This window comes from Oxyura jamaicensis, chromosome 7, assembly GCF_011077185.1.
Source record: "Oxyura jamaicensis isolate SHBP4307 breed ruddy duck chromosome 7, BPBGC_Ojam_1.0, whole genome shotgun sequence".
Classification (NCBI taxonomy): Eukaryota; Metazoa; Chordata; class Aves; order Anseriformes; family Anatidae; genus Oxyura; species Oxyura jamaicensis.
Genome location: NC_048899.1, coordinates 2,009,675 through 2,029,468, shown reverse-complemented (window position 1 = coordinate 2,029,468; position 19,794 = coordinate 2,009,675). Strand labels below are relative to the sequence as shown.

At 41.6% G+C, this 19,794-nt stretch overlaps 1 protein-coding gene across 7 annotated transcripts in view; it reads left to right on the top strand.

Moving 5' to 3' along the window:
* Positions 1-19,794, top strand: part of SLC39A10 (solute carrier family 39 member 10) — a 117,349-nt gene that overhangs the window by 60,786 nt on the left and 36,769 nt on the right. For 2 of the 7 annotated variants that reach the window (XM_035332256.1, XM_035332255.1), the window contains exon 1: positions 18,941-19,184. The exons of 4 other annotated variants lie outside the window; for them this stretch is intronic. The gene's annotated coding sequence lies outside the window, so the exon portion shown is untranslated. Of the gene's footprint in view, positions 1-10,488; positions 10,592-18,940; positions 19,185-19,794 lie in introns of those variants that run through there. One more of the 7 variants, XM_035332258.1, reaches the window with a different exon arrangement.

The following is a 19,794-nucleotide window of genomic DNA, read 5'->3' as shown; positions in this document are numbered from 1 at the left end:
TAATCTGTTTACTGTCTGGGCAGGTGATGATTGCCTCCCAGATAGGCCTAAGGGGAATTACCATTTTGAAAGCATGAAGGGGCGCTCAGTGGCAAGGAGAGAGGAATTCTGAAGTTACCTGGGACTGAATGAATATTAAGAAATCCTTCTCAGTAGGGTGGAGTGAGGAAGAAATCTCTAATCTTAATAACTCCCCAAGTAGGGTGTTGGTAGTACAAAAAGGAAGGATTCCCAAAGCTAGGCTCCCTGTATCCCTCAGGATATAAGCTATGCAAAAGGACTGAATCCCTGAACATCTGTGCTGAGAATCTAACAGCATGTTGGCTGGATAGAGAGGAAGTAGAAGAAACTTCTGGTCTTGCGATAAGTAGATTTTGTATGGCTCCCTCTAATCTCTGTCTTCTGTATATAAGTGTTTTGTGTGTGATTCAGTTATCTGTTTCGGATTTTTGTATAGAAAAATATTTCTATTTGTTCTTAATTTACCTGGATTTGAATGACTTCAAGACACTTAACTAATGTTGAGGTATTCCATCCTTTATAGGCATGGTGAACCTGGGTGAAACTGGGATGGTGGACCATTTTCATAGTGTGCCTTCCCCTCCAATATCTCTCTAAGCTATCCAAAGGATAACCAAGCCCACCTCCACCGAGGTGCCTGGGCTACTGCTGCAGAGATGACAGCTCAGAGCTGTGTGTCAAAGAAATACCTCTGGATTGGCAGCATTAGCACTGAAGCTCCTTGGGATGCATTAAGAAAGTGGGGCCTGTGCAGCTAGCAATAGTTAATGTTTTCTATCACTGAATCTTGGCAGCGTTAGTCTGTCAGCTGCTAAGAACCATATTCCACAACATATTGGAACATGGACTTAGGGAGGTTTTAGGGACTGGAAACATGGTTAGGTACTGAAACATTCACCACGTATATTTTTTGAGAACCTAGTCCTAGATTATATAGAGGCTTTCAAAAGTGTCATCTTGCTTAGATTGTACCCACTGAAATCCTTTTACACATTTACTTCTACATGATGAATATTCATGTGCCTAACCAAAACCTGTAACTCATATTTGTAGCAATTCTGCCTACAACATCAAAGGTTAGACTAATCAACAATAGTCTCTTTCAGTGTTACATCTTCTGGCAATTTTCAGGTAATTTCAGGAGATTCAGAAATGAAGTCATAATCAGAGGTGGCAGGGGGTTGTTTTGTTTTGGTTTTACCTTTTTTTCCTGGACTGCAGCTGAAACTACATAAACTCAAATTCTAAGCAGAATTGATCTTAATAAACTGTTAAGAGTGTCTCACCTGTTAAAATGTCTCCTTATGGTTTCAAGTGCTTCTTAGTCTGTATCAAGCTTGTTCTTTTAAGGTCACTGTACTTGTTCAGCCAACAAAACTTTCCCATTACTTTTTCTGTTTAATTCTCAGTTCTCTTTTTCTTTTCATCTCATATTTGCATTTTTAAAGTCCACTCCTATTCATCCTATTTAAACCCTCACCTTAATTCCAGAACATCCATTGCCTTCATGATTTCTTACTTGGTTCCGGACTTTTTTTCTTTCAGTATTTCTGATTTTCATCTTCATCCCCCTGCCCTCCTCCCCAGTCATCTTGTCTATTCTCTTGATTATTCTCTCTAACTCTTCCTATTAAGCTTCCATTTAGACACTATCGTGTCCTTCCAGGTGCAGATGTGTTAAAGTAGTACTGTCCATTGAATTATTTTAAAGTAATAGGACCGAACTGTACTTCTTTCTCCTAAAAGAAAATTAGGCTTTATTGGCTAAGAGACAGGGTGGAACTGGCTGTGAGAAGTTCTATGTCATGTTTCCAGTTGTGCATCTATGCTGGTATGTAACTTACTGGGATTTTCTGGTGCTTTTGATTTCAACCTGCAAGCCCAGTTATTACTGTGCTCGCCTTAATTCTTGCTAGAGTACTTTAATTACTTACATTCATTTGCAAGTCTTGTTCTTCAGACCTCTAGAAAGGATGTTAATTCAGAACGTCTAACTTTAAAGCATTAAGTGCTATTTTAGGTTCATAAAATAAATCTACAAAAACTCAAAGATAGTAAATTCTTTTTGAATAGGTAAATGTACTAAATGGCTTCTAGCTTTTTCTTCTCCTTTCTCATCACCAGTTTTACGTCACTTTTACTGCCTCTGCATGCTGCTGCATCAGAAATGAGAATGTGCTGTCCATTTTATATTTCATCAAACATTTATGAAAGAGTTAATATTTATTGAAATGTCAAAATAATGTTCACTATCTAAAACAAGATCAGCTAGATACCATTGGAAGAGATCTCTAGAAAATATTTGCCCTATATATTCCTGTTAGTTAAGGCTCAAATTCCTCCTCAAATTAGGGTGAAAAGAAATCATCTCTGAGGGTTGATGCAGGTTCAAGGGCCTGTCTGCCCAAAGCTGACTTTAAGAGGAAGGAATCACTATGTCTTCACCATCTTGTCTGGGGATCTGTACGGAAACTGTCATCGTTCAGGGTTATTGTTTGCCAGTAAAGGATATCTGAGAGAACGATATTGCAAGGGCACCCTTTTCTATGTCACGCAATAAATGTGATGTGTAGGGAACATCAGACTTCCTGCATATGAGCTGCAGTAGGATGCCTGCTCAACAAATGGCATGGATTTCCACATGAGAGGTTATCATGGGCAAAAGACCTTGTGCTATTGCATTTCTGCAATAACTGCACGAGAAGGAGCTTTGGGGTCATTCACCGAGAATGGGACCGATATACCAAAGCTGTGTGATCTCTTAAACAGGGCTCTATCTAGGAGCAGGAGATCCCCCTGGAAATCATCCTGATCCTCTCAAGATCTACCACGGGATCTCCATGTACATAATGCAAGAATATCGAGGATGTTAGAAAGTTTGTCCTTGCTGGGGAGATTGTATATTGCTAAAGCAACTTTTTTTTTTTTTTTTCCCAGAGATTTAATGGTGAGAGAACTTTAGGAACATTAGTCTTAATCTAGACAAGGCACAAATAGTGGGAAGAAGGACATGTGAATAACAAACACTGAAACTGCTTTTTGAGAGCTTTGGGGACACTATTGTACAGCAGGACAGCTGTCAAAGCTGAAGAGAAAAGGATCTTGTATAATCTGTGTCACTTGCAAAACTGGTTAAATGTGTGAAATGAGTTATTGTGCTTGATGTTCTCAGATGCTTTCCTTCTGGCATTCTCCCAGCCGAGTAATACTTTCTGAATTTTCCCTGAAATGCTGCTTCAACATATCTGCCATCCACCTTTCCAAGGGGGGCGGGGAGGAAGGTGGGAAAACGAAGCTTTTTGATACTGCCAATTCCTTCGGGCACCTGACTCAAGTGCCCCTTGTCTGTTCCAGACTAGCTTCCATTTTTGCTTCTCTTCAGGTCAAGCCTCTTATTTTCTTCTATTAAAGTAGTGAACATATAATCATGTGCTTTTTCACCCCTTTAATTTTGTCTGAAACTGATTCTGACCCTTTGGTTTTAATTACCCTGAGACGATCCTGAACTACATTTGGAAACTCTTTGTGAAGCAAGTCGATTCTGTACATCTTAATTGTATTTTTCAAATTGAGGATTCCTGCCGTTCAGTCTTCCGGCATATTTGAACTGCATACAGAGTTTTGTAGTTAACCTTCTAGAAAGTCTTTCTATGGAGCAGTATCTCCAGTTAGTAAGAACCCAGTTCAGGTTCAGAAGTGAAGGAGCTAGAAGACCACTACGCCTTCCTTTTTGTCAGGAAAGAAGTGAGAGCAAGGCAGCGCATCTGGTTAAGAGCATTAGTTATTAACTGTGCATTTCTTCTATTTTGTTTTTCACACGTGAACCCATTGTTATAACCAAAGTGGACTCACAAGAGCAGAGCAGCAGAATTTCAGACTTCAGGGCTTTTTATGAGTTTGTCTTGTGTTGGCCAAGAATTATTATTACTTTAATTCCATCTGGATAAAGGATGCTTACCACCTCCTCAGCAATTTGTTCGCTGTGATTTTTATGGGTGTGCAATGCTATAGCCTTCTCCAATTTCTTATCATTGGTTGCTAGCTCTGGAGGAAAACAAGAGACAGGGACTAATAAGAGTTAAATTAGCCCACTTTCACACCCCTCCTTCAGTAAATCTGTACCTGAGTAAAAGTTGTTGGTGACTAAAAGGAAGAACAGAAGCTCAGAAGAACAGAACTTACAGTGCAAGTGAGGCAGGTTTGCACTGACTTCCCAGATGGAGGACACTGCAGGTATTCTCTGTGAAGATGCTCTAAGTCCAATTCCTCTCTTACTGCAGGGGTATGTCAGACTTAATGCGGCTCAGTCCATTCTCTTAAGCATAATTATTGGTATTGTCTATTAACTTTAGACTTTCCCCTCTCATACGAAAGAATAAAGCACCCTGGCTTTGCATTGACAGGATGTCAGTCCTCTACGGTGAAGCACTACACCTGTTCCTGCAAGAAGAAACCTCAGGGAGACAGTGGAATTAAGCTAGTTTGAAAATGCAGCATCTGGCATCTTCACTCTAACAGAGAAGGAGAGATCACTGCTGGAATCACAGGACACTGAAACAGAAATAAAGCAATTATTAATCTAGTGTACATTTGTATATTTTGGGATATGCTGATGGCAGTGTTCTTCCATTACTTCTAAAGTAATTAGAAATACTTGAAGGGTTTTTGGAAGTTTTGTTTTAGCATTGCAGTTTTAAATTTGCAAAGTCTGTTAGCATGTAGCTTAAAGCTGAATGTTTGAATAAATGTTCAGAGTAAGGAAATAGAAGAAAATGCTATCATAAACTTGAGTCACGGTGCAACAGATGAGAGGAATCCTAAACCAGCCAGTAACTGCCACAACAGAAATTCTTCTCTGGAAAGAGCATGGTGATTTATGTTTGTCAATACAGCTCTATGTATGTAACTACATGTATTTTCAGATTTAGAGCAGGTAACATTGCAATAAATGATAGCCTCTCCATTTAGGATAATTTAAACCAGTTGGTTTAGAGAATTTAAATTAGAGAATTTTCTTATTCTGCATTAGGAATTTGGTAAATTTGAAATCCACCAAAATATCTTGGTTCTACATTTATATGAGGGGGGTCGAATCTACATTTAGAGCTGCTGACTGGCATCACATTAATGTGAAAACTAATTATATGAGAAGTGTCAATCAAAGGAGACAGTCTGTTAGCCAGCTGAATGGTGCATACCTAATTACACATCTTCTAATGCTTTGGCTAGAAAGCTACTCTCCTAGAAAGCCGTCCTCAGGGCACAGCTAGTTTTCTATTCCTGCTGTGCAGCCTTAATCAGTTCAGAGATGGAAGTTCGCTAGATTACAATATTTTATTTACTTAATTGCAATATATTTGCTCCATTCTTCTCCTGCAAGACCATTTACCTGATTCCATTTTGCATTACGTGCCTTTAGATACGGGTTATTTACACATTAGTGAAACAGAATCCATTTTGACTGAGTGATTAGAGTGTACATCTGATCCCTGGAAAGGACTTGTGCTAGTTTATGAACTAACATTAATAAGGCATTCACATCAGTCTTCAGACATTGCTGGAGCTGTGGTGGCTTAGATATGGAAAAGCTGTTTGTCTAGACTAATAGCTCTTCCTGTCAGAATCAGAACTATTATAAACTGTTCTGTAGTTGTTAAATATAGAATTGCATTGGTTAGACGCAGTTGTTTTTATTTTTTCCAACCAAATTCAGGGTGGGGGGGGGGGGGGTGGTCAGGCTTTGTTTATTATTTAATATGATATATGGATGGACTGAAGCAAAGTGGCATGGGGCTTTGGTTGTTCCCAGTGTCAACAGAGTCCCTGGATATGATCATCTAGCTGGTTTGGTCTTCTGTAAATGGCCATGATTTCACTTTTCATGTTGTACAATATGATTTAGAATACACCTTAAAGATTCCCATAAACACTGGCAAAGGTCAGACTAAAATGGTGCACTTGGTCAAATGTGAGACAGCTTCAGGTATTTTGCAGCACTGCGGCATTACATCTGCCGTCACGTCTCAGGAACTCCAAGAAACCAGAACTGGCGGTTTCTGGCAGGTGTGCTGAATTGCTACCTCAAGCAAGAAAACCACATAGCTGAAAACCTGAAATTATCTAGTTCCTAATCTTAAAAAATTAGGAGGGGAATGGACAAAAAAGTGGCTAAACAATGTTGTATTTAGTATTGCAAGGGTGAATGGATATAGTGCTGCCATCCTTTTCAGCACTCTCTTATGAAACCTCCAAGAGCTCATTGCTGGTTCAGGCTTTGTGTTTCAGCTCAACAAACATTGAGTTTCTAACTAGTGTTATGTCTTGTAAAAGGAAGTGCCTTTTTGTGTAACAGGCATCATTCCGATTTCAGGACTACAGTACTGGAACTGAAATTACATGCATTGCAAATAGAACTTGATGTAAATTAATGTGATGCCAGTCCGCAGCTCTAAATGGAGATCCCCCCCTCTCCCTCATATAAATGTAGAACCAAGATATTTTGGTGGATTTCAAATTTACCAAATTCCTAATGCAGAATAAGAAAATTCTCTAAATTTCTGGAAAAAAAAAATAAATACAATAAAGCATGCTTTGGGACGTATGGCAGTCTGTGCATCTGTATTCGGTTCTGCTGAGGCTTAACCAGCAGGCTGCTCAGCAAGGCTCAGCCTCTCACTCACATCCTCCCTCAGTGGGTTGGGGGAGGGAATGAGGGGGGAAAAAAGCGAAACTCAAGGGTTGAGATAAAGGCAGTTTAATATGGAAGAAAAAAAAAAATAAAAGAATACACAACACAAATGAGGCATGCTGCAGTTACTAGCCACCCACTGGCTGATGCCCAGCCTGGCCTCCAGCCAGCTCCCCCATTTTTATTTTTTTTTTGCTGAGCCTGGTGCCACACACTGGGGAATATCCTGTGGTCCATTTGGCTCTGCTGCCCTGGTTTCTTGTCAGCCTCCACACTGGCAGGGCAGTATGAGGAGCCAAAAAGTCCTTGACTTAGTATGAGCACTGCTCAGTACCTCAAACATTGGTGTGTTACCATAATTTTCCTCCTAAATCCAAAACACAGCACTATTGCCAGCCGCTGTGAAGAAGATTTAACTCTATCCCAGATGAAATCAGGACGGGTTCATATTATTTATTCTCTTTTATGTATTGATTTACATATAGTAGTAGCTTGTTTGTTTGTTTTATTTTGAACTTTCTGGGGAAGGGGCATGTACTTACTCTATTTGGAGAGAGTAGGCTAGTGTATGCGACTCCGCGTGGTTGAGGTCTCAGCTCCTGCAGCTGTGTCCAGAAGCAGCTCCGTTCACCTGGCACCCTCGCTGGTTCCTGTTAGACTTTTTCCTGCAGCTGATCTACACGAGTGGGCCCTAAAACAGCAAGGTAAAATGTACTACAAAGTGGTTAAACAAGAACTTGCTATGAAATGTAGCTCTTTAATAAAATCCTTTAGGCACAAAAATGAAGGCAAAACAAAGAGGCAACGTATCTTTAAGGCAGATGGTACATGGTTTCTATAGTACCCACACTGCATACTTCTCTGCAACAGTTTCTGACAGTTAAAAGCAGTAAAAAACCTTGTTGCTTACAATGAAATAAAATCAGTCCAAAGAAACTAAAAGCTAAAACAATTTTCTTGAGGGGGTGAGATAGAAGAGAGCTTTTCTTCATGTGCAAAGATCTCTATGGGATAGAAAGCAAGGCTTTCAAAGCAAAGCTATTGAAACTGTGGAATTTGAGAAACAAAATGGACTTGGAAATTTAATCCAGATCTTAGGGAAGTGAGCATATTTTAGTAGATTTTTAGATCAGCTATTTGTTTCCTGCTTTTTTCATGAAGCCTCATAAAGTCTGAGAGCAGAGCATACAGATACCTCTCAGCATATTGGAGAAACCTAAAAGTTAGTTTAAAATAAAAGGAGAACCAATGTAATCTCAATTCTTACTGAATTCAGTGTGTATGAAGCATTTTGAGGTGGGGGGGTGGGGGTGGAGGAAGATTTATTATATGGTTATGCTGTCACATGCCTGACAGAAATAAAGATTTATTTTTTAATGTGTATGCACTGTACCTAAGGAAATGATATGGCTTTCAAAATGCCTGGCTATTAGCATCTAGGGGTCTCCAGAAGTGGCAGAATCTGGAAAAGATGGAAATACTCAGTCGTGTCATAGCAGTGTCCATACACACACACACCAGCTTCATGTCTCACTGAGCTCTACCTTCCCTAACAGATACTCTTTGCCAGATTTGCTGTATGGTCGCCACCACAGTTTTTGGCAATGGTTGTGGCATGCAAAGGATGTGATTCAGCAAGACCCTAAGGCATGTGAGTGACTCACTCTTAGCATATTTGCATTCCCATTGATTTGAATGGGCTAATAAGCATCTGAGTTGAGGTAAATACTTGCCTGGGTAAGCCTAGGAATATGTCTTAAACTCTTGAATTGGAGCCTGATAAAGGGTAAGTACCGTTTTCCTTTATAAACTTGTTTCACCCTCATTTTCAGGGAACAGTGAAACCAGCCTTCCTTTAGTTTCCATAGGTGACTACAGGAAATTACTGCTTCAGGGTAATAGAAAGCAAATATTATTTTTTTGGTCACGTTGTCTTGGAACTTTACCAGCTACAAGCACAATGGGGGGTGGAGGGAGGCAAGTCTCACATCCCATTGTCTGAACAGGACTTACTGTTCCCTGTTCAACACCACTACGTTTTTCTAGCAGCCTACAGATTCATCAGATAGAAAGCTCCTTTCTGCCAAAGATGATGCACATGTTTTTGAGTGCATGGGTAGTGAAGAAACTGTCATTCACATACCACTTGCCTAGTTTTTAAGCACTTTAGTAATCATTTCTACCTTGTAGTTTGTGGATGCTTTGCAGTACTTAAGACTAAACTGTATTAAAATCTTAGCCTAAAACATTTCAATAAAGTAGTCTTCCTAGAGGCATCTCAAAGTGACGTATAAAAACGTTCATGCCTTTTTTTTTTTAAGGCATAAGACCAACGTTGAAGTAAGTTGTCTAAAAAAGCTCCAGCAGTCAGCTTTTTGGGAGGTTGCTGATGTCTGGTTTTGCTCCTCCTAGGACGTGACAAAGTGAAATGACAGGAAAACATTTCTTGCCTCCTTTCTGAACTTATGTTAACAACTCACTTTCTTCTGAAAACCGAACAGAGTTTCAAGACCATACAAATATTATTGCTAAGCTTTAAATGCCCTGAAAACAATGTCAGGCTAAAGCAAACAACGTCCACTGAGGAGAAGCTATTTTTATTAGGATGTTAACTTCAGCAGCACTGTGACAGTGTGTGTCACTGTGTAAGCATCAGATAAGAAAACATTCTCAAGCTGCCTCTTCCTGTGTGAAACTGAAGGAAAACTGTTTAAAACTTTCAGAAGATCGTTCCTCGCAGGAGCAAAACGTGTATTCCACAACCTCTGTATCCCCAAGGCAGTTTGCCTGAGGTGCTGTGTAACAGGAGTCACTGGTTAGTAAGTAACTTCAGGGGCCTGCATGGAAAAGAGCAGGTAGTGGAGACAGCAAGCTTCAGTTTTACATTTGAGCCCTCATCAGTGACAAGTTTTTCTTAGCAATTGCTCTATTCTTATATTCATATTGTTATTCCATTACAGTTCCATCTCGGCACATGCTGTTACAGAGACAAACCATCAGCACTGGTTTAAGTGTTTTAAAAACTGTTTCTTGACCTTCTTAAAAAAAAAAATAAAAACCTCAAGTGACAATTCGGTAATGTCCTAATACCAGCATGACTTTTCTGCAGCTGCATTTTCATGGCAGTAAGAAGAATTGAAGAAAGAGCCAAAGGGGGAAATCTGCCTTAGCACACCTCACAGGTATTTTGGATCTGCATCATTACAAGGCAGTGGGCAGTTGCAGATGTGACTGTCTCTGTCTTGCACACATCTCTGTTGACCAGGTTATGTTAGCAGGAAGAGTGACTCTCTTTTGTCCTCAGGAGATCACTGACTTTTGAGATGAATGCTGTTCTTGTGCTGTTTTGCGGTGCAGCACAAGTGGTATTTAAAAAATAAAAAGTTGCAGTAATTTTGATCCTCCCCACTCTCTCCCACAAAAACTGCTTCTTTCTGCATTAAATTTTGGATTACGTTAACAATTCTCAGCAATAACCTCTGAAAAATAGTCCTATGCTGCTTCTCTGGCAATAACTGGCCCTGGTGCACTGCACACATCTCGGTGCTCAACAGCCCAAAGTTCTGTGAAGCAATTTGAAGTGACCTCCTGTGAAAACAGCAGTTCTGGTTTTAGGACAACAGCATTACCATAATATTGTTTTTACTAGCTCAAGGTTCAATTTCAATGTAATAATAAATAAAAAAAAAGCCCTGATCACACAGCTTCTTAAAAATACAGTGATTTTAAAAAAAGGAATTGCATAGAGAGCAGCTATTCCTGTTGAGGGAAGTGACTATAGGCCATGCAGGCTCCTTCTCCTGTAAATGAGGAAGAGAAAGAGGGAAATGATGAGAATCAGATGCTGCTGTCCTGCATGATGAATTTGGCACTCAGCTTTATGTAAGTGGACTGATTTGTTCCTTATGGGGAGGAGGCACATGCAGTAGTTTCAGGTGCACCACAGCTGGCAGTTCTTTTTCTGATTTACTGCTTTTGAAGTTGTGATAACCAAGGCTATTTTTGTTTAATTATCATCTATAATGATGGGGACAACATTAGTATGCCTTCATTTTAGGATAGGGAGTGTAGATTACATCAAAACAGAAGTCCCCTTGGAAAAACAACAGTGAATTCCAGTCATTCTTATGCTATATAGTCTGTAATATAAATAATGTTGTCCTGGACTGTCCAGACTACACGCTTTTTGGTCATTTGAGATAAGCTTAAGTAAAACTGTGTGAGCAGGCTTTGGGATGAGTATTTCCCATAATCTTGCCTCTGCTTCACATGGGAATTTGGCAATGAGTCAGCCCCGACCAGGTACGCGTGACCTGTACAGCCCTGAGCAGTCTCTTTTCAAGTAACTGGCTTGTCTAAAATATTCTTATTCCCAGCTTCCTTGCAAATTACTAGTTAATATTGACTTTAGTTTTACCTTCTGTTTAGTTTTATGAAACAGTGTCTCAAAGCTCCTTCTTTTCATTATACATTGATTTGCCAAGAATACTATGTTGTGCTTCAGAAACTAATTCTCAGTATTTTAGTGAACTGGAAATTTGATAGATTAATGGCTTTCAAACTTTTAATTTTATTTGCAGTTAATCCAGTGGATTTGTCTCATGTATATAACCTTTAATTAATAGAAAAGAGATTCTGAAAATGTAAATGAAATTACACCATGAAGAGTTTTACCTAACTATACTTTACAACTTACTTGTTATAAAGAACAGCTTTCGGCTGTTTACCACTTAGTTTTAAATCACCTTGGAATGTACTGCTTTACCAGCTAAAGGCAGGAACTCAATGTTGTATTTTTTTCCTTGGGGAAGTCCACAATAATTTCATTAGAGGTATCATGGAGGCTCATCTGAGTTTCCCATTGTGTTTATGGGAATGAATTTTCAAAAAATAGATGTAAAGTGGAATGTGAGGGACAACAGAAAGGAAGGTTATCTGTGAGAGGTGGAAAGATGTAAATAGTCTGAGTGAAATCAAGAATTTTCTAGCATAACATTTATTTCAACTATGTCAAAACTAGCATAAAACTTGTTTCAGGCTGTTTTGCTTCCTCTGAGATTGACAGTCTGCTAGTTATCTCAGTAATTACTGCTAGCCAACCCAGCCATTGTACACATTTCTCTCTACTTGTTTACTGGCTCCAACCTCTCTTCCATTTCTAAAAGATAACAGGATGTATTCATAGTGATGACTCTGTCCTGCTGCTGCTATAGCTCTATCTCAGTGGAGTTACTTCTGTTTTATATAAGTCATCATGTGAGATTGCCAAGTCATACACAGCTGAAAAATAGCAGTGAAGCAGGGCCTCCCCATTTCTCTGCATCTCCTCGCGACTTCTAGTTGTGTGCATTCACGTGACCTGTCCCTCCAGGTAATTTCACTAGTATTTATCTCAGATTTTCACATTTCTTGTCGTTTAGACCATGTTATGTGTGAGTCTGTGCTTCATCAGTGTGTGTATCAGCTGAAGTTTGCTTTCTTCTCCATAGCTGTTTATGCTGAAGTTCACACTCCTACTTGTGTCATTAAAACTGTAATTATCATCCAACCGCGTGAAGCATTTTCAGGCATGAAAATAAAGCTACAGCACCTAGAAGTACTGTCAAATGGTTGTAGTTAAAGATTTGGGAATCAGGCCATTCCCTAATGTCATTCATAATTTTTCTGGTACCTCTTTCTTTCCTGAAGAAATAGGGGTCTTTAACGTGCTTTTTCATTGTAGAATACAGAGCACTAATAATAATGTAAATTATGGGGAAAAATAATAATAATAAAAAAGAACAACCAAATTCAGTACATGCCAGCATTGCAAAGAGAGGTGGTGTACCTTTAATACTGATAGGACCCTGAGGGCCACCATCCAGCTGCTTCCTCCAGTTCCTATATACATTGTTATCAGGCATGGAAGGACCAACACAGCTAAGCTTAAACCAGCTCTTTTGTGAGTTAGCTGAGCTCCCTAGACTGTGAGCCAGCTATCAGTAAGTCTGTTGATTTTTAGATTTTGCTACTGGTACAGTTGATTTAAAGGAAAACAAACAAGCATAAAAACCAACCCTTTCATAATTTTATTTCTGCAAGCAGTATCTGTGGTGTCTGTTTTCCCTGACAGTGCTGCTTCTTGTCTCCTGTCTTCTCTGTGGATGTCCCTTTGAGGCTTGAGATCTGTGATAAAGAAGGGATGAGGCTATCCAGCATCCTCCCTCATCCACGCAAGCTTAAGTTACTGAAGCATATCCACAGTAGCTCATAGCGACTCCCCTTTCCACTGTTGAAATTTCAGACAATCAACCTCTCCTGACGTATTCAAAACAGGTAGCCGGTAACTTAAGGGTATCTTGGCTTCCCAATTCCACCCACTGGTAATGGAGGAATTGCATGTGTTTAACATTTGTCATTTCCACTTCCATGTGTAACAGAGGTGAAAGAAATGTGAATTTCACCCCAGCTTCTGACTAAAATGCAGCTTCAGCAGAACTGTTTCTAATCCTCATCTAGGTCTTGGTTATACACAAAGACTGCCAATCATCCAAGTAGAGGTTAAAATTTGGCAGGGACTGACTTAAAAGATACTGACCTTCATTGTTTTCCTTACCTGTTCATAGATTCTTTCAAATAATGTCAGGGACAGTATCATCATTTTTTTTTCCATTCTGTTTGAGAAAAGAGAGTAAAATTCCTCAACATGTAAAGAGATTACATTAAAGTCGATATTTCCTTTTCAGCAAGGTGGGTCAGTTCTGGAATTGATCCAGTTTGCTTTCATAAATACAAGCCTTTAGAGGAATTTTCAATCTACTCCACCCAGCCAGCTAACACAGCTTTGTTTAATGTTTTGAACCCTGCATGGCTCCAGTGGAGAATATCCCATATTTATTGATACAGAGCCCTTCTGCAGTTGTGTCCATAAGTTCTTTGTGCTCAGCAGTCTCAGCCTAGTCATGTGCTGAAGGAAGCAGCTGTTGTCATCATGCCTTTTTTACTATCTTATCCTAAAAAAAAAAAAAAAAAAAAAAAAAAGTCTCACAATCCTATAAGGTATGTCAATCCAAGACCTATGTTCTGCGTCCTTGTTATAAGAAGTGAAAGGCTGAAGAGGAAGTGGTGTGACAGAGCAGTGTAAACTGTACATGTGACTAATCATACAATACAGCAGACAGTCTGGGTCATATCCTTTGGTATAAACTCTAAATGTGTTATTTCTGTAACCAGTGCTACAGAAAAGATTCCACAGCAACAGGTGTCTCTAAAAGGCAGGAAGGGATGAGAAAAATAAATAAACCCAAAACAGCCAGAGAGGAAGAAGGCCATGAAACACCATCTTCATCTTTTAATATCTTCCATTTTGAATCTTCTCCCATTCCTGCTACCAGCGGATCTGGTGTGTTTCAGATCCTATGAAAGGGCTTTTGGCTGCTTTAGATAGTAGGACTGACAAATTGTGTTAAAAAGAAATAACAAAACAAAAGCAGAGATTTAATCAAAGTTCACCCACCAGGAGTTTTCCTATGGATAAGCTATAGTAGCATTTGCTAGCTTTCCAAAATGAATGAAAGGTCTACCAGTCATAGTTGTATCTTTCCATATTCCAGGAAATAAAAGCTGTGTGGAACAAATACTTCAGTTGTTGCTGCAGCATCACACCCTTTTGCTTATGGTCTTTGATGTTTATGTAACCTTAGCCAATGTAACCTACAGCCATTGAAAAAGGTTTTAATTTTTTCACTGAAAATGTCAATGTGTATTTAAAAACAAACAAACAGAAAGCCTAACTTTTCCCACAAAGACTCTGACTCAAAAACTTCTAGAACAAACTTCCCTAAAATCTGTATCTTGTTTTGGCATATTTAAAAAAAAAATAATCATGGACTTCTTTTTAAACTAATTTCCTGTCAATATTTACGCTAGTTCCATATTTAAAATCACATAGAGTAAGTCATTGACATTAATACTTTTGCTTCAAATCCTATGCGTATGTCTCTACATGTATATATGCTGCCCATGTGGGGGAGCATGCGTATGTTGTAAAGGAAGAAGGGTAAGAATTGTTCCTTGGAAAACAACAACAAAGCTCAGATATATTTTCCCTTTTTGTCCTTTCTTATGAGTAAAGAAACTTTCCCATGGTCCTTTTTGGTGGGGGAAAAACCAACCAGGCCTACTTTGAATTATCATTGGAATTTCTACAGGTAAAACGTATTAAAACTTCAGTAAACAAGTGCACCAAACAGGCTTAAACAAGATCAAATTCTTGAGCAAGAATTTGAAAAAAGGCATGCATAGCCTTTACTAAAACTGCTGTTTTTATATACTGCCTTGAAGTAAATAAACCTAGCCTTTAAATTCAATGTAAACAAGCCAAGAAATCCCCCAGAGGACATCACTGCATATTTCCAAGCATAAGCTTTAATCACAGAATCACTACTTGTTTGTAGTGATACTTGAGCTCACCTGGACACTTAAACGCCTTCGCTTATGTCCTTGCCATAAGCAAAATTTTTCGTGCATCAGTACGCAAACTTGGTGTCTTCTTACATAGCCTGGAAATGAGTGCATATCAAACAACTGTATTGAATATTGAAAGTACAGGTAAATCTGTGCAATAAAATTAACCATGTTGGGTTATATAGTATGTAGGAAAGCTCAAAGCAGAGGAGACAACTATCAACAGGTCATGTTCTGAGATCCAGATTAGGAAATTATGTAATGAGGAAATAAAATGTCTTCTGTAAGATTCCCTGATATTTCACTTAAGCAAATCTTGTTAGCATACTTCTGAGTAAAGTCTCCTGTAGTAAAGCTCTTCAGTTCCAAAGGAATTTGGTAAAATCTCTCTGCTTGGCACGGAGGCTTTGGCCTCTTAGCCATTTTCTACCTCCTCAAGGCTAATTCTGCCACTTGCTATCTCCACGAAACTCCTTCAACAAGCTGAATAATATTTATAGGTCATCGTCAAATAATAATAATAAAAAAGCCATTCTGACTTTGATTCACACTCTCTGAATGAAAAACAAGAACAAAAGCTAGAACGGTGGTTTAAAGAACAGGAAAGGAAATAGATAAACCACAAAAGCAGGTATGCTAGCACTCAAATTGCCATAAATTCTGATAAATCTTTGGACCAAACTTAGAGATGATTTTGAATAAAAGAGGAAGTTGATTTTTCAAGCCACCATCTTGGCTCTTCTTGAGACATCAATATTTTAAAAGCAATAAAATGAGGTTGAGCTCTTCAGTCAAGAAAAAGCTGAATTTGCCAGAGACTTGTGCTTTAGGGGTATAAAACTTAATTTTGGTAACAAATGGTTACATTTTGTTCACACTTAGTAGATGATGTGTCAACACCTTCAACTAATAGCTTTCTAAGCAAATCTGTCCTGGTTAAAAATTTTTGTTGTGGTTTGGTTTGGTTGTTTTTTTCCTCCTCATTATTATTGTTCCTAATCCCCAAAGAATATGTCCGCGGCTCTTCCTTTTGCTTGCAGTCAGAAGCAGTACTGGGCAGTAAGAAGTGAAACCTTCTGCAGAATTATCACAGGATATATGAACATAAGAGGAAGCAAAACCTAATCTCTCCTTTTTAAAAATAAAAATGACTAAAAACTTGCTTCTAAACAACTTATATACATGTATGCATACGTATATACTTTCTATCCCCCACATGGAATTGGGTTTTACAAAGGGAGAACAGGAAATCAGTGTATGGGATCTCTCAAATTCTGTCCAATCTTGCACTTTCTTTAGGCCTGCATCTTGTATCCAAAACAGAACATTATGTTCTGTTTCTTCATTTATCATCTCCCCTTGTAACACAGTTAGAAGACCTAAACTGGGCTTTGATGACCAAATGCATCAGGTCCATGGGATACAGGAAAGGGAAAGAGGTCCCAGCACCGGAGCTGGAAATGTGTCTCCAGACAGGACCTTATCTTGCGAGGAGCGCTGTTAAGAGTTAGAAGCTCCAGTCTGCTTTTGCAGCATTGTACCATGAGCCCTTGGATGATACTTGACAGGATATATTTCCATCCTGCAAATCAATGGACGATGCAGCGGTACTCAGAAAGTGTCCGGTGAGAGAAGAGGGAGGAAAAAAAAAAATAAAAAGTTCTGTTCTGCAAGTACAGCAACACATCATTCTGTTCAATACCTAAATGCTGAAAAAATAATCTGGATCTGCTGTATGCATTTGTTGTCCAAAGCTACAAGCACTCCTGCAGGGCTGGCTTCCAGCTCTTGTACAAGTTTCCCTGCAGCACAGAAAGTTGTTCCACGTGCTGTACAGGGAGGCGTGCTTCTCATAGTGATGCCTGATTTAATAGTCCTTGTATTTGCTTTGTGAAGCTAAAATGTAGAAACTCATACTTTCTTTCATTTAAGTATCCATGCACAGGCAGTTTGTGTACTAAAATACATGGTTAAGACTAGGGAGAAGTAACCTAACTGCAAGGTCAGTGTACCTCGTATCTAATGACTAATGTCAGAATCAGGTTTGTACAAAAACACTGAGAGAGAAAGGACTGCTTTTGAGGCAGAAATCATTCAAACCAACATATAAATAATCTGATGTGCTGTTTTGGCATAGGGCTTTGTGATCACTTTAACTGTCTCCAAAGCTTGACCTGAGCTGTGATTGTCAAATTTTTGGAACAATGATTGGGGAGATTTGGGGCTGGATTTGGGAAGAAGAAAAAAACTGAAAACAAAGCTGGATATTTTGAAGAAAATGAGGGGGGAGATATAGATTTCCCCTCCTCCCCGCCACCCTCCCCCCCCCCCCCCCCCCCAATAAACACTAACAAGTGGATAAAAATTGGAGAAGATTTGAAATTAGATTCTGTCATCAGGACATGAAAATGATGGGGGGAAACTTCAGTGTAGATTTAGCCCCTTATACCAAAAGATCTTAGGCCAAGAAGTGTTTGATCAGCCTACCTCTTTCTCTCCATTTGTCTGTTATATTATAATGAATATTCATAAGTTATATGGGATTTGTTTGTTTGTTCTGAGTCTTACAGGTACCAACTCTTAGTTTCTAAACTAACACTATTGATCCTTTGTATTTTTAGTATTTTAAACAGTCTTTGTGTTCTAGGGATATGTCACCATCCAGAAATTCACGTGATGTCTTCGGGAGGCCATCGGGATGGATAACTGCAGAGTAAGACTTGGACTGTGGGTAGGATTAGGTTCTGGCTCTGCCAGGCCAGACCTAGAGCAGTGCTGGTGTGAGACATCAGGTTTAACAAAGGGATGAGTTTAGAAAGGATTAGTTCAGCTTGGTAACGTCAGAGTCTGTAAGAAAAATGCATGCCTCCTGAACAAAACAGGGTGTAGGTTTGCTTACAGCCTGAAGCCTATTAGGCAGCAGTTATCTTTGGAGGAAAATGTGGTGGAGATTGTATGCAAATTTCTCAGAAAGAAAAAGGAAATGGATTAAAACTTATTTAAAATGTTCTTACAACAGCACTTTAGTCTTTGAATATTTCTTCTATAAATAGTCATTACAAAATAAGCTGGTTTTCTTGAGAGCGGTATTTGATATGAAGGGTTTCTGTATGTTCTATGTTGCAATCCAAGATGTCCGCTAAACCCTGGCGTTGCTCAGTAAAGGTTTTAATTTACATAGGTATTACACGTATTTTGGACTCTGCCAGTTGCTAGCACTTTGTCAAGGGACCAAGTTATGTTGTGATGAGGGGCTGCTTCTCCAACAGGGGCCATGTTTGCCGCCCAAACACGCAGGTGCTCATTTTATTTCACCAGGAAGCCTGACAGGACGTTAGGGGTTAAGTGTGTCGGGGCAGTACTATCTCCTCGGAGAGGTTCCTGGGTGCAGAAGCCAAGGGCTGTTCTGTGGGCACAGCTCTCCTGGGGGACTGACGGACCCGTCTGCCCCACGCCGCCAACCGCTGAGGGAAGGCCCGGCCCGGCCCGGGCGGCGGCCCCGCTCCCCTCACGCCGCCGGGGCACGAGGCTCCGGCCGGGACTCGCCCCGCGTCGCGGCCGCCTGGCGAGCTGCCGTCAGCGTGGGGCAGCACGGCCGGCGCTGCCCGAGCCCGGGGCTCCCTCAGGCTCCCGCTCCGGCCCCGGCCCTCGGCTCCTCGCTCCTCTCGCGGCCGCGCCGCCGCCCGCTTGAGTGATGAGCGCAAGGCGCTGCGGGGAGGGGAGCGGAGCGGAGGGGAGGGGGGAGCGCTACGCCATTTTCGTAGCCGGCGGTGGAGCGGAGGAGGGGGGAGCGAGGCGGCGGGGGGAAGGGGACGAAATGGCCGCGCATTGGGTGAAGCGCCCTACGGGTCCGCTCGCGTAGCGCAGCCCGCGCGCTGCGTAGGGGCGAGTGTGGCGGGCGGCCGGCTGGCGTAGCGGCGGTTGGTGAATAGCGTGGCGGCGGCGGCAGGAGCTGCAGGAGGAGGAGGAGGAGGCGCCGCGGCGGTTTGGTACCGAGCGGAGAGGGAGATGCACACGGCACTCGAGTGAGGTAGCTATAAAACCCCATTTGTTTACATTCCCTCCCCCACAAGCGGCCGGCGCGGCGGTGAGGGTGGCGGCCGGCCCCGGGCCGCCGGCTGGGGGGGGGGCGGCAGGGCGGCAGCCGGTGCCGGGAGCGGCGGGGGCAGCTCCGCCGGCGGCATGCGGGGGGCTTGGCGGCGCGGCCGGCCCGTGACGTGGCGCCGGGACCCGCCGGGCGGCCGGGGGGGAGCCGCGCCCGGAGCCCCCACCCTGAGGCGGTGGGGCCCCGCTGCAGCCCCCGCGGCAGGTCGGGACGGTTCCGTCAGGGGACCCCCGCCGGGCCCCGCGGGGCACGGAGCGCCCCGTGCCTGCCCGCCACGTGGAGGCCGAGGGGAGGCGTGAGGTGCTGCCCCGGCTCCTGCCCTGCCGTGCCTCGCGGACAGGGCACGGCGCACAAAGGGGTGCCCAGGGCGCGGGCTCCCTGCGGGGGCCGCCCGAGCCCCGGGCTGGCGAGCGGGCCGCGCTGGTAGCGCCTCCTTAGCCCCAGAGTAGCGCTAGCGACGGCAGGAATGGCTCTGGCGCCATGTAATCCGCGTGTAACCCTAAACAATCGAAGGTAAGAGCTAGGTGGGTGAGGA